A 16,193-nucleotide genomic window follows, 5' to 3' on the forward strand; every position below is an offset into this window, starting at 1 on the left:
GAGAGAAAGGCAAAGAATATGCTAATTTAAGGCTAGAGACTTGGGTGGGAATCTGAACATATATTTAGTGTTTTATAAAGAATGTTTACTTTTGTCCTGAAGGTCAAGAAGAGCCAGAAACGGGTTTTGCAAGAATTGTCATGTGATCATATTTTCCCCTTAAAAAGATCACTCAGGCTGTATGGAGAGAGCATGTGGCAAGATAGAAAGAAAAGATAACGGGGTAAGGGGGCCTTCTAAGAGGAAATAACTCAAGCAAAAGATGAATGTGGATGAGTCCTGAATCCTTCCAGAGACATTTGTTCTGCTCCTCATTCCACTATAGTGATTGTTTAGTTTCTAGTATCAGTCACATAATTGGAAGTGATTAAGTCATAGTTGGTACTTTATAACAAATCATCAGAATGTTTTTGAAAAGGCCAAAAAATATTCTACGTGTTGTTTAGATATATTTGAACAAAGTGCACATGCAAATTCTGCAGAAAAAATAATGGCAAAAACAAACTATGACTCAATTAAAAACATTGACTCAGTAGTAACAGAATAATAAATATGATATTATGAAGTTATACACCTAGAAGGAACTTTAGGGTCAGTCTATATATCACTTGCTTTATTAAATACTAATATTAAATGATCAGTCCACCATTCTTTTCACTAAAAGAAAGCGTGGCTTTTAATTATTTACTGTGTAATTACTGGGATTCATTCTGAAATCTTAGGAACTTCACCATGTTTTAAATTTTTTAAAAAATTATCTTTAATAATTATATTTTATGTATTTAAAATTATCTTTAAATACATATCTTTAATTATCTTTAATTATCTAAAATTATCTTTAATATATTTGTCTAATTTTCATCTCCCACCAAAAATGCAGGTACAAGAAAATGAATGGAACAACTTGATGCCAAGTGTTGCTATTTTGTAAGTACCGGGAAGCAGTTGCTTTCTTACACCGTCTTTATCACTGAACACGACGAACAAATACGTCTGTCAGGTTCATGTCAACACACTGTAGATCTGCGGTGTCTGCCCAGGGCCAGCCAGGGATACAAGAAGCCCTACTATGGTCAGAATCTAACCACTCGATGAGCCTGATTCAAAGAAAACATAATCTCGGTCTTGGGTAGCACACTCAGCTCAATCTGTATCTGGCCTGATGAAGTGTTTCCAACTGAGAAGAAAAAGATTGCTCTTCCAGGCCCCGTCCTTGTGCGTGCTCCCTGCCAGTATCTCTCATGCTGTAAACTCGGGGGTCAAACAATTATACTACAGGAGTAAAGAAAATAATATGTTCTGTAAGCCAAAACAAAGGAAACATAGCTCTAGACTGTCTTAGCTGTGAGTTGCAATGTTTCTCTAGAAAATAAATGGACATTGTTTTAAAAATTTAGATTTAGAGTATTCAGGTCCAAGACATGGAGAATACATCAGACACAGAACAGATATAAAAGAAGAAAAGCAACAAATTATTGTATTTGGTGAACTTTATATGGAGCTGAATATAGAGACATCTAATGTTTTTCCTTTCTTTGTGGGGCAGATTGAATTACTGACAATGTCAGTCATCCCCTAAAGAAGGAACACACACAGTATTTCTCTATCTGCACCCTACACACAATGAGCACATGGACTCAAACTGACAAACGATGAAAACTGTACTTTATTTTTAGCAAGAGTGTATACATCATATTTGGGCAACCAAAGTTAATCAAGGAGACCGATGCTGCTTCAGCCCTCTGTTACTCCTCAGTCACTGGCATTTTGGTTTTATTTTTTCACTCCGTTTTAAGGATGTCTTTGAACTTTTAAATTTTGATATCGCTTAAAAATCTTAAAGATGAAATAGAATGAGTTAGATTAACCATTTGGTTCTTCTTGACCACCTAGAAAAATCCCTGAGATATAGATTTCCCTGAGGATCAGTCTCAGATACAAACTCAAATGCTATATGTACAAAGTATGTGTGTGTGCGTGTGTGTGTGTGCGTGTGTGTGTGTGTCTCTACCTTTTATGAGAAGGTAGAGAACTCTTCTAATTTTTCTTTCTGTTGTTCAAAGGCAGAACAGATTCAGGCTTGATCACCCAGAAGGTGAGATTAAATCCCAGCTCTTTCTTTTACTGGCTGTTTCATCTCCAACAAGTTTTAAACCCTCAATCCTTAAACTGGGGGGAAAGTAGTCCTTACCTCATAGGACTGTATGAGGATTAAATGAAACAACGTTGATAAGGTTTAAAACAGGGTTTGGTGCATGAGAAGCACTATTAGGAGTCCTGATTTCAAGTTAAAAACTTGAGAGCATTTCTCTTGAGGAAACTATTTCCTATGGTGATGGTTAATTTTATGTGTCAATTTTGCTAAGCCAAGCAGTCCAGTTTTTTGATAAGATGCTAGTGTAGATGTTTCTGTGAAGATAATGTTGTAGTTGTAGTTCACTTTACATCAGGAGCCTCTGAGCAAATCAAATTGCCCTACAGAATGTATGTGGGCCTTGTCCAATCCATTGAAGGCCCGAAGAGCAAACACTGGGGTCCCCGGAGATAGCCACACAGCCCTGCTGCTTGGTTTCCCAGCACACGTTGCATCCCTTGCTTTGTTTGTACCCAAGCTCACTCTAACTTTACAATGAGATTGTGTTTGATCCTCTTAGCTGAAGTAGTTTTCCACTCCTCTGCTCTGCACTTCCGAGATTTTCCTTGTCACTGATCACAACCTGACATACACATGGCTTTTGTTGTTCTTTAGTGTCCGTCTTTCCTAAGACACAAGCCTCAGACAAACAGAGTTTTATTCTGTTTTGTTCAGAACTAGATCCCTGCTGCTTATAGCCATGCTTAGCACAGAGCAAGAACTAAGGAAATACATGTAAAATAAAAACTTGAACTAATGAATGCTAACCCATAAAACTTCTTGGGAGATCTGAATGATAAAAAGTAAGAAAGCTTCAAGGGCTCATTTCCTTCCTACTTTCAGATGCTGGTTTTGGAGGCCTCGAGGCTTCAAAACTCCAGAGCCCTCTAGAAACCAGAAGTGGAAGTCACACTGATTTCCAGACTACAGTAGTTGTAGTTTAAATCTTCCTGGGCACAGCTGAGGCAAACAGGATCCTAACATCTGCTAGAATGAGATGAGAGAAAACTTCAGGGGAGCCAAAAGAAGGGCGAGAACACCTCTGTTTGTGAAAATCAGAAAGGCGGCCAAAATTTTGTCAGTGGGAGATAGAAGAGTTTGGGAAAAGGCACAGAAGCGCTCAGCCTGGTGAACTGAAACAAGACAGAATCTGGGTCCCAAACTGGCTCGGCCTCTCACCAGATTTACAGGCGACTAAATTTCTTCATCTGCCTGTGCCTCAGGTTCCTGCACAATGGAAACAATACAATGCCTGCCTCAGAGCGGTTCTGGGAAGATAAAATATGGTGTCCACAGAAGGGCTCCCGGTGGACCGCGTCTCCTTGTGGCTGTGGGGGTTTAGGACCTCACGTGCCACAGGTGCTGGAAGGGCTGGGCACACGCACTGAACTTGCGAGGCTCATAGGAGTCCCTGTTTTGTTAACAGACAGGAATTGTGTAAAAGCAGTGCAGAACCCCGGCGGTCAGACTCTCCCCTCCTCTCACGTCGTGGGAGGCTGAGTGGGAACAGAGCACAAACACACCGTTTAATAAAGACATGGTTCGGAACCATGGGGTGGTCTTCTTTGCTTCGAGCATAGACAGTTCTCAACAGACAAAGGTTTGGGAGGAGAGGGAGGGAGCGGTCATCCTCTTGCAGCCGAGGTTAATCATTGCTCCCGCCTGAACTGACTCCAGGAGTGCCGGAGACTTGCGAGAGAAGGGGCATGGTTACCGTGGTTACGCCCCATCATGTTTGTTAACTTGGTTTCCCTCTCTCAGTGCACCCGTCAGGAACCATATTTATAGGAAAAACAAATCACCCTTACAATTTTGAATGTGAGACTAAATACGTAGTCTGTTGTAAACGTTCAAGAGCATTTTATAAGTATTTATCTTCAGCACTCCGGGGGATGTTAACTCTTACTTCCTCTAGTTTTTACCTTAATGTCACAACTCGGCTCATCTCTTCCTAAAACTCTTTCGCTGGCCGAATACTGTAAGGCTTTCTCAAAACTGCATGGAGAGATTTTTCTGGGTCAATTGTCAGAAAGTCATTGGTTCAAAGATGTTTCTGACCTTGAAAAAGTTAAGGTTGGTATATGAAGATATTTAATCGTCTTATGGTATGTGAAGATATCCCAGCTCCAAAGGACTCATCCGTCCTTTGGAACCTGTTTTTACAAAAACAAAACTGTGTCCAAAACGTTGCTATCTTGAGTTTGCTATAACTAAATCTGATAAACTAAGATGCAAACAGTCATAAATTTTCTTAGAGATTTATACATAATCTTTTAAACAATTCACAACTTCCCACTGCCTTCTATACAGCAAAAGTTTGATTCCACTAAATACACATTTATTTTTTCTATATTCTGAAGAATTTTAGAACTTGATCAAAAATCAGTATCTTGGTTGCTGTTGTTCTACTTAAATATGTATAGTTTATTTACAGAAGGGTAATTTCAGAATAGTTTAGGTGAAATACCAACGTATTTTGTAAACAACAACAATCACAGATTTTTTGTAACACGTGAGAAGATCGGGTCATTGCTTTCTGTTTGTAGGGGATGAGGCCAGTATCCTGTGTCCACTTTCATGGGGTGGTGCTTTTTCCAGAAGATTGCCATTTAATCATTAACTATAGAGAAAACACAGAGGCTGACATAGAATTAAAATCTGTATGGTACCTCCATTCCCTTGGAATGAGGTAAACCTATTCACTCAGTCCTTACAGAATAAATCTAGCTAACACAACACACAATATCACAGATTATTTGCAGTATATTTTTATCAGAAAAAACAAACATCGTGTATTTTATAATGCCTTAGAAAATGTCTTTACTTAAAAGATTTAAAAAATCCAAAACCCCTCTTTGCTTATTAAAACTCTGCCTCTGTGCTTTGTTCCTTATCCTCCCTCAATCTCAGCTTCTGCTAGATGCATTTATAGCAGAGATAAGGTGCGTATTTATTCTCAGAAGATATACTTATTTTAGAGAATCTATAAGACCCTTTAAAGTGATATGAGTATTTTCCTTAAAATTAGATTCATCCAGCCCCCAAGTTCTCATGCATCTCACTCTTGAGAACTATTGGTTTAGTAAAACCCTGGGACTGATGGAAGGGCAACGTGCTGTCCCCGAAATGTCTTAAAGCCTAACAATGTTGAGAACCAGATTCTAAAGTCATTGCCTACCATCTTATCTTTGCCATTCCCTGCCAGATTGGTTTGGACATACTATTACAATCCATGTGTCTATCTGTCATCCTTTATTGCTGACTTTCTTTCTTCAGTGGATAGCTCAGCTCCACCCACAACTTCTTATGAGATTTTCAACAAATACAAAGATTTCCATTCATCTTCTATGCTGTTAATTTCAAGACTGCTTAATAGTTTTTCCTGCGCCCTGTTTTTATCTATTTTCTGACTCTTCCCCCTGGAGCTTATTGCACTGCCAGTTAAACCCACTACCTACCCATTAGTTCAACAGAATAGAGTGTGAGGGACATAAAAAGTAAAATAGAATTGAAATAGAACACTTAGCACATACAGGTGAGAGTGGCACCTGGTGTTTGTATGTGCACTGTGAGGATGTAAAATGCATTCTTCATAGTGGACTCTTTCTGAAAGATGTGAAAGTCACTATTCTAGTAAAAATTAAATTAAATTTCCTAATTTTACAGGACTATTTTCATGTGGGAAACTGTTGTTGTTTTATACATTTAGCTACTCCTGTTATAGAAATTATATACATATCTATGTGTTTTTCCTAAATAATTTACCTATGAGCTATCCATTATTCCATCAATCTTGTCTCAAAACTGACATCAGTAAGAGTGAATGAACATCAGTCTGGTCTTTTTTTTTTTTTTTTTTTTTTTTTGCTAGCATCTTGAGTTTTTCCAATCCAAGAATGTTTAATTCTTACTATTTATCATTTGGCTAGCCATTATCTTTTCTTCTAGTGAAACCTATAGTATCCAGGACATGCTTTCTGTCATGCTTACATTGTCCTTTTCTGTTGAGTTGGGGTTATAACATCTGTGCATCCTGTACATGTTTTTTAAGCACAGAAAGACTGTTCAGTGTACTGATGAGAAACACAAAACCACACTGGTCAACTCAGCTTTAAAATGGGCTCTTACCACTTACCAGCGGTATGAACCATGCAAATTTCCTCAACTTTTCTGTACCTTATTTTTCTCTCATGTAAAATGGGGCCAGTAACAACAAGTTTCAGGCCTATGAAAAATAAATGAGTTAACAGATGTAGAGCAGTTAGTGCAGTGTCTAGTGCACAAAACTGCTAGGTAGATTTTGACCATCATCAGAACTTATTGTACTGATATTTTTCCCTTGAAGGAACTATCTAGATTATGTCTATAGTACTGAAGAACTGAATTGTGTGGCCTACTTAGTTTGCCCATGTTAAACATTTACCAATAAATAATATCAAATGCCAGCAGACAATAGAAATCCACTGATAGTTATAAACAAAATAACTCAACAAAATTATTTAGATGACCCAATAAGAAAAACCCAGTGCAAGTATTGAAAGCAAAAAAAAAAAAAAGCACCAATAATTATAACCTAAGGATTAAAGAAAAGATACAAAGAAAGAAAAACAGACAGACTTGAGGACATTGAGAAAATTGCTATGTTCTTGAATTGGATGGATTACTACTTTCCAAAATAGTAATTCAATTTAATGCAATTCAAAATGAAATCCATACTTTTTCAAAATAAACTTTAGGTAAAGTAATTGGAAAGTGAAGGAGCTTGTAATTATTTTTATGTGGGAATAAAACAGTTTCAATTGTCACATTATGGCTGTATCATAAAAATTACTTGAATGACAATATTAAATATTAAGGAATATATAAAAATTCCAATAATAAAATAATGTGGTATCGAATTTATAGATGTGTTGAAAAAGAAGAAATAGTCTAAAAGTCTTATAAAACCTACATAAGAACTTAACAAAATATTGGAACAAACACAATTTGAAGGGGAATAAATTATATTTTAATAAGTGGTATAAAATTCATCAGTTATTCAGAAGAAAATTTTAGAGTTTTCTTCTATTGCAGACTGTAGAAAGAATGAAGAAATCAAGACAAAATAGTAGTAGTTATTTGAATGGAAAGAAAATATTGATAAATATTTATTTGACCTTTAGATAAAGTGCTGTCTTTAAAAAATGTCTGAAAGTGTTGAATTAACCAAAGAGAAAAATCTGAGAGATTTGCATGCATAAAAATGTCCAACTGTAAAAATATAATTGAAACCACAAAAAATACCACTATACATTCATGGAATGGTTTAAAATATGGAACAACTCTTCTCGTATAGACTGCCAAGGAAGTCTAATTGGCACAGCCACTTTGAAAAATATTTTAACATTATCTGCTAGAGTTGAAGATAGCCACTCTTTAGAGCACAACAATTCCACTGAATAACCTCAACAGAAATGCAAGCAGATGTGCACTGAGCCATTGACATAATTTTTCATAGCAACTTCATTCATGATATCAGCTCATAGCAACATATTAAGTCTCACAAACATCATGTTGAATGAAATCAGTCAACACAGAAGAGTGCTCAGGTTATGATGCCATACAGATAATGTCCCATAACAACTAATAAAAAATGCATAGGGTTGGAAGTCAAGATAGTAAGGGGAGTGCTTAGGAGGGGATGCAAGAGACCTAAGGTGCTGGCAGAGTCCCAGTGTTTGAACTGGTCACTTCACAGGCATTGGTTTTCTGGTTGTTGTGTAAGGAGGTGTGGCAGACATGGAAGTACATTACTCAGATCTTCAAGAGAAAACTACACTGTGAGGAGTGTAGTTAATTGACAGCCTTCACAATGAAGCCACACCCCAGCCAATGACTGAGCACAATGGGATACTAGAATATGGCCATTCCTCTTCCACTGTGGGTTCCTTGAACACTCAATATTTGCTCTGGGGTTTCCCAGCAGCCCACTTTCTCATAGCTCTGCCTAATCCTGAGGTTCTCACTATCCCACCTTCTATTTTTTTTTTTTTTTTTTTTTGCCATTAGTCTTTGGCCTGCATGGTGATCTACAATTTCTCCCTACTTACTCTTGTTCTCTCTCTCTTGTACTCTTAACAGATATATTCCTAGTAAATCTCTTGTTCTTCTAATACCATCTCGGGATCTGCTTCCTGGAAGACCTTTATTCACACTGTTGAGAGCGAAGGTGATCACACAGGTACTTTACAGGTAATGTCCTACTTTACAGGTAGTAAGATACCACATTTTGCAGTGAAATCACTCCATTTCCATCTGGAAATGACTCAATTTTATGTCACATGTAGGAGTAAAGGAAGTCCATAAGAGACGATTGACACATTTCCATAAAATTTGCTGAAACGGTACCTTGGGAAGGTGAGCCCAGGGACAGCACACCCCTGGCTGATGCAATGACTCAGGCATTTCAAAGGTACAGAGAGTACGTTGCATTGACACCCTGCAGAGGAACAATGAGGAGCAGAGGGGAGTTCACCCCTTCAACGCAAAGCGTGACATCCTGAGAGCATCTTTGGTCACGTGCAGAGAGGCCCATCTCCAGAAGTGGGAGAACACATACTGAGGATCAAGCACCTGCAAACAGAGCTGTAGAATTCCAGAAAGTACTAATTACCTACCTCAGCTCTCTCATGCTGAGGCCAGAGACCAGGTTCGAAGAATCTGAGACCCCGAAATGCACAACGGGAACATCAGGAGTGGTTCTGGTGGACCGTGGTTCTGAAGACCTCCCTACACACCCAGATGCTGCAGAGGTCACCTACAGCTTCAACACCAAAGTCTGTATTGTCAGCCCTTCCATCCATTCATCAGTCTTCCAGTAAAGACTGCAAATTTAGCGCTAAAGAACAATTAATGAGAATTTTTGTGTAAATTAGATCGAATGTCAAGACAGAGAGTCCATTTGACTTGACACAGGGGGTCAGAGATGGCAGGTTGGTAGCAGGCAGACACATTAAAAAACATCTACTACATCATTCAGAGGAGGAGAGTGACGCTAAAGGTAGGGTGACGTGCACAGAAGAGCAATTCAATCCTTGGTTTGCCATATGCCCAGTAGGAGCACAAGCATGGAGAGAAAGTTGGGAAGACGCTTCCAAACAGCTGTAACACTTTATTTGGCTTTAAAGTTTATATGATTTCAGCTGTCTACCTATAGAAAAATAAAAAATTTAGTCCCAAGGAAATCAGTGACCAAAAGCGAAGATTCACCATGCCTTTAAAGAAAGGTGGAACTATCCACCATGACAACTATGTCACATAGGAGATGGGAAAGTCAACAATGCAGTCTGAGAATACATTGTCTGCAAACTAGCAAGTCACAAGGCAAGAGAGTGGAGTCCTCTTGTCACGTGTAGTTACTTTGCAATCATGTATGTAATGGTACCTACCACCAACAGAAGCAGTAATCCTCTTTAGTTTTTCCTCCCAATCATTATTTGCTTAAAAACTACTTAGTGCATGTACCTCAGTCTTTATATCCTGTAAGAGAAGACATATATACTTTCCTAAAGATAGAACATGCAAACAAAAGTTTTGGTGCTTGAACTCGGTGCAAAGGAGTCGCCCTTATTCCCCAGAGGTGAGGGTGGATTGTTCAGCTTGAGCGCATGACAACAATGGGGCAGCATTTGGCCTCCGTGTGTGTTTTGAGTACCTTCGCTTGATTAATTACAACACACGAAGCACATCTACAATCACGTGATAAACAAATCACCGGGTGTCCTTTTTTGTTTCTCCATTTTTAACAAGCTGTCCTTAGCTTCAGCACTTCGGTTAGCACAATCCCTGCGCGGTTCCCCTGAAGCTGCATTTACACGAGAGTTGACATAAAGAAGCGGTAAAGAACAAGCGTGTGAGTAAGTGGTCTTGTGAACTAGTTGTCAGTGTATTATTCTAGCTTTGGGGAGAAAACGAATGTGGAGTTTTCTGTCCTTTCTTAAAAAAAAAATGAAACCAGATGTTTTGTGTAGTTGAGGATCTAGAAGCACATCTGGCCATGCTACAAAGCTACTTTTGTGAAAGGCAAATAAACAAATATGCTGGAGCGTATTAACAGAATAGAGAGTCAAATAAATTTAACCTTCTTGGTAGGGCACCAAGTAAATTTTTAAAAAACCTCGTAAAACTGTGGATGCATTGTGTTTATGCTTTGAGATATAGTGTATTTCAAGTTGATTCTGTCAAACATTTGAAGAACAATTGCACAAAGATGTGAAGTTTTTCAGACTCTAAAAATGTAGAAACATTTTCAAAGTGTAAATTATCCATGTAAAAGAAAATATAAAAACGTTAACATGAATGTTAACATAAAATATATAAATGTTAATTTTTATGTTAACATAAAAATTAATCAAAGCCCATTTGATTTTGACCTGGGAATTCAAGGGTGGTTTTGTAGACAAGTCATAGGCCTGCCTAATATCCATTCCTCTCTTCTTGCTTTCTAATAAAAATTGTATTTACTTGGTAAGTAATGTGTCCTTTAAACTTTCCTTTTATACCTTCTCTTGACACAATTGTGATCTATGAGATACTATCAAATCTATCCAAGTAAAAGCATGAGGATAAGGCTGAATAAATTGCAAATAGCAGAATGGCACTGTGAAAGATGCAAAAAGCCTGGATTCTTGATTATATGTTTAAAAAATAAATCATATTCATCTACTACCATTTCTCAGCTAGTTTTATGTGAGCAAAAACATGCTTTAGTTGTCATTAGTTTTGTTTTCTATTTATTTACAACTGACAGCACAACAAACTGGTGAAATTTTTTGAGATGAGCAAATGCTATTCATCCCAGATGGGTTTTCTACATCTCAATAGATGTAGAAAAAAGCCTTTAAAGAACACGCCATTCTATAACTTAAAAAATCAAAGTAGAAATGAAAAGAAACTTTTAAAATCTGATGAAGAGCGCTGGCTTGAACCATGAATCAAGCATCATAATTCGTCGCAGAATATTTGAAACGCTAGCTTTAAACTCAAAGAGTGGATTTAAGTAAGATATAATACATGTAACAAGACTAGATTTTGCCAAAATTTTCATGTTGACTTATAAATGTAGATTTGAGTGGCCTTTAGCATTTTTCTCAAAGTTTTAGCTGAAATTGAAAAGCAGTGAAAATATTAGAGTTCCACACCAATATTCTAAAGGATGTACAGCTAGACACTAACACTCAGAACTTACTTAAATATAACTAGCTCTCCTTAAGTCCCTTATAAAGCAGTCTTCCTTCATCCCATAGAAGAGACTGTCTAGATTATGCACCAGCACAGCTGCTTGTTTTTAGCTCTTTCTAGGCTGCAGGTGGAAGATTTTTATGGAGCTTCTTGCGATAACAGAAACTTGCTTACATTCCCAGTGTTAGTCACGGCAAACAGCAACCACCACCCTTTTGCACGATAATAAGGGTCATTCCTTCAACTCGTTCAGTACATGGCCAATTCCAAAATGTAAAGCAAATGCACTGTGGCATGAATCCATGTATTTCTTGCAGGTCAAGAAGATGCCGTGTCATATAAGTGGAATCACTGAACGTGATTTCATCAAGAAGAACTAGTTGCCTCATCTGCCTCCCTCTGGAGGAAGATTCTGGAAGAAATCCAGGAAATAAAGGTGGGTTGTAAGAAGCCACCAGAGAGTCATATTAGGGAATTATAGTATGTACATCCTCACAAGAGAAATTTTGAAGAATCCATTAACACAGCCCTTGGAAGAAGAGCATTCGTATGCGGGCCCCACTTGGAGATTTTGACAATAAAAGGAATTCTGCAAATAACCCAACCTGAATGCAAATAAATTTACCCTCTTCCTCTCAATGCTCTGTTTTTCTCTCAATTTAGAAGGATGTTAAGAGGAGAGGTAGACAACACAACAAAACAAACAAGACCCGGGGTTTTAAACCTCATTAAACATTGAGTTCATTAGGCTATGGAGAAGAAGTTACAATGAGAAGCATAACATAAAACCTTCTACATGCACTTCAAGAAGCTTGTTCTAAGTAAAATAGGCAAAGCAAAAATGAAGGGCAATTGATATTCTACTGCTTCTCAACATCTAACATTGATTTCAAGGACAAATTAATGGAACCCTTGGTAATTAATCATATTCTCAAATGAAGGAGCAAGAACAAGCCTTGAATTAGATACAGGTGTGAAATTTTTAATTAGATCAGAAGTTTAAGCCCATGAAGAAGAAGAAGAATTATGAAAAACAAACCTACATTTGTAAATATGGAGAAGGAGAAAGATGAAAACTTGAATTAGATACAATTTTGAAACTTTGGATTAGTTTGGAAAGTTAAGTCCTCTAAGCACAATAGTAATTATTAAAGAAAAATCTGTGTCTGTAAATAAGCATGACCCAAAGCCAGGAAACTCCTGAGTCCTCACCATCCAAAGACAGAGAAAGACGATTTGACAAAGCACAGAGGAGTTAGCAGAGGGAAGAATATTAAGGCAAGTCTTGTTTACATTCCATTGAGTTCAGAAATTTCAAAATCTGGAAAAATTTTAGAAAACTCCCAATAGTTTCACAGTCCATAAATATTTTAACATGTTAATCTGTTTGGTGTGAATAAATAATATTGGACTCAATTTGTAAATAATGAAACCAGAATCCAATTTTACAGTCATCATCAGGATGGGAGATAAGATAGAACAATACGTATTTGTGAGATTCCAGTTTTCTTTTTTCTTTTTTATTTTTACGTATTTTATTGTATTTTTTCATTACCATTTATCCCCCCCATTACCTTCTTCCACCTCCACCCACGGCCCGCCCTCCTGCAGCCAGCACACTGTGGTCTGCCAAGTTCATGGGTCCTTTCTCCCCAAGCCCCGCCCCTTCCAGCTGTCAGCGTGCAAGCCATTTATTTAGTCTGGTTTCCCATCTCGAGTCTTCTGTTTGCATTAAAGGACTTTGCATTAGGACTTTGGATCAAAACTTGGTGAATTAAGCCATCTATGCTCACCTTTACGTAGTAATCATAATATGAGTGAATTCAGGGGACATTTTATACAAGTAGTAAGCCTATCTCAGTGAGTGTATATTTTCTTTCATATCTCATTACTTTAGCCAAGTGAAATTAGAGGTTTGAAGTCTCCTAGACTTGCAATGGATGACCAGAACTACACTGAAGGAATTTTCTTTTCTTCATGTGTGCATAGCTATTCCACATAGAGAACGAAATATTATTTTATAGTAAATGTGGACTTTAGGTCACTATGATTAAATAAGCAAGCTAAATAGAGCCTCACGATGCCCCTCAATGCAACTGAGGTCACAAGGTTGAAGTCCCGTTTGCCGTTCCCAAAGTAAAGAAGAAAGTGAAGAGGGAAGAGAAGACCAGCCAGGAGGCAAGGGATTGAATGGAAAAGGATGGCATTTTGATGATCCTAACCAAAGGTTTAGGGATCACACAATGGAGGTTGCACTATAAACTTTTGGTTTTTTGTAATTTCTGAGTGTAATATGTTCGACTAACAGGGTTTTAAAGGGTTATAAGATTATTTTAATCAAGAGGCCAGACACTTTAATAATAGATTTTGTTTCATTTCTTTATCGTGTTGGTCGAAGATAAAATCAGAATCAAGGGAATTATTTGAATTCCCGAAGTTTGATCCCATTCAGATCTGTCCATCTTGGTTACTAAATCTGTTTGAGGGGCCTGTGGAGTGTGGCGAGTCCAGCAAAGAGCTATCTAAGTGGAAGAAATGAGTAGTCACTGAATGCCGGGAGTGTAGCTGATGTTTACATTGTGATTGTGTAACAACTTGTTCCCACTCACTTACATCAGGTGTTCAAATTTATGAGCTGAAATGTTTGCATGTTGATATCAACTCAGCCCTGGGTGGTTTTTGTCCTGAGACATTTTCAGGGCTCCCACTTTCAGATACATTTAGATAAAATGATCCCTGTCAAAACATCTAGCATTGTCCTCAAAATATCACTTCACTCAGTCATCGACCGCCAGTTTGTTTTTCTTTCTAACTAGTTCATTTCAGGACAACTCTGTCACAGCTTTAGGCTCTCCTTAGTGTTCCTCCACTGTCAAAAACAACGAGAAGCATAACACAAAACTTTCTACATGCACTTCGAGAAGCTTGTTCTAAGGTAAAACAGGCAAAGCAAAAATGAGGGGAAATCGATATTCTACTGCTTCTCAACATCTAACATCAATTTCAAGGACAAATTAATGGAACCCTTGGTAATTAATCATATTCTCAAATGAAGGAGCAAGAACAAGCCTTGAATTAGATACAGGTGTGAAATTTTTAATTAGATCAGAAGATTAAACCCCTGAAGAAGAAGAATTATCAAAACCAAACTTACATTTGTAAATAAGCATGACCCAGAAGCCAAGAACTCTCCTTTCCCCGAGGACAAACCTTATGGATTTCGAGGTTTTGAAAGTCCTCTGATAACCAAAGGTAAATAAATGAATTATACTTCACTTAACACAAATATGGTTTCACTTTGGAAAAAAAGAACAGAGTGCGACATTTTAAATTGTTTGAAAGGACAATTTGTCAGTTAGAATGAACAATGTATCTTTTGTCCCTTTGAAGAGTTTTATGTCCTCAATCTCTGTTCAACCCTTCTTATTAGGAAGTTCTTCACTGGAGATGTGAATGAGTATGCTATTCATCTTCTGTCTGATTCAGATTTGATAATTAGTGTGACTTACATTCATTAAAGAGCATTCTACTTTCCATCTTCAACCATTGTTGCAGTCTCATGATTGTCCTGTTAACAAAGGACTCTAAAATCCTTTTGATCATCTTCTAACCACACCCAAACTACTTCCTATTGGCTGCACCTACCTCTTAAAAAACAAACTGCACGTTCAAAGCTACAATCTAATGTTTTACAGAAAAATATGTATTCGAATATAGCGGTAGGTCACTAGTGAATCTAAAATGCCAGCTTACTTTATTTGTTTGTATTTTTCATTTTTTATTGTTCATATACAGTTGTCTCATTTTCTGCCCACTGCTCTCCCCCGTCTCACCCATCCCCACCTCCCACCCTCAATCCTTCCTCCCTTTGGCTTTGTCCGTGGGTCCTTCATACATGTTCCTTGGTGACCCTTCCCCTTCTTTCTCCCATTACCCCCATTTCCCCATCCCTCTAGTTACTGTCAGTCTGTTCTTTATTTCAGTGTCTCTGGTTATATTTTGCTTGCTTGTTTGTTTAGTTGATTAGGTTCCACTTATAGGTAAGATCCCATGGTATTTGTCTTTCACCGGCTGGCTTATTTCACTCAGCATTGCGCTCTCCAGCTCCATCCTTGCTGTTGAGAAAGTAGGAAGACATATGATTCATCATTGGTTAATCATTTTCAGAAGTCAGGAAAACAGATTCATTAGGCTGACCTCAATCTCAAAATATTAAGTCAGGGGAGTAAGTAGAAAGGTTTTTTGTTTGTAAAAAATAAAGAGACAAAAAAGATGTTTGCTGTTCAACTAAATAAAACCATAAAAATACTTAAGATATAGCTTTTATGGATTTAAAAATGAAACTTGATGCATTATCAATATCTTTATATTTCAATGTGTATAAAGATGATTGATTTTTAATATCAAGTTTATTTTTCTTCCTATTTATGATTATTTTACCTATAAAACATAAGCTCTGCCCTTGCATATAAAGCACAATATTGAAGACATACTCTTTTCAAAGCTGAATAAGTTTATTTATGATATGTAATTAACTATAGAAAGACTATTCTCATAGATTTTGTTATTTGCTTTTCAATGCTAAGTAATAGGTTTTTAATCAATTTGTTTATATGTTAAATATGGCATAATTTCTTATATATTATAAAATACAAGAAATATACACCTTATTTTAAATGCTGATGCTATGACATATTAGGGGTAGACATCAAGCAGGTGATTTTATTATTGCTAAAAGAGAAGAGAAATGTTTGCTTTTCCAACCTAATTTGTTTGTGATATTCATATTTCAAAAATCACCTTGGCTTCTATGGAGAAAGTTGCACATTTATCAGCTGCC

This window comes from Sturnira hondurensis, unplaced genomic scaffold (assembly GCF_014824575.4).
Source record: "Sturnira hondurensis isolate 20B ecotype Veracruz unplaced genomic scaffold, ASM1482457v3 Scaffold0015596, whole genome shotgun sequence".
NCBI lineage: Eukaryota > Metazoa > Chordata > Mammalia > Chiroptera > Phyllostomidae > Sturnira > Sturnira hondurensis.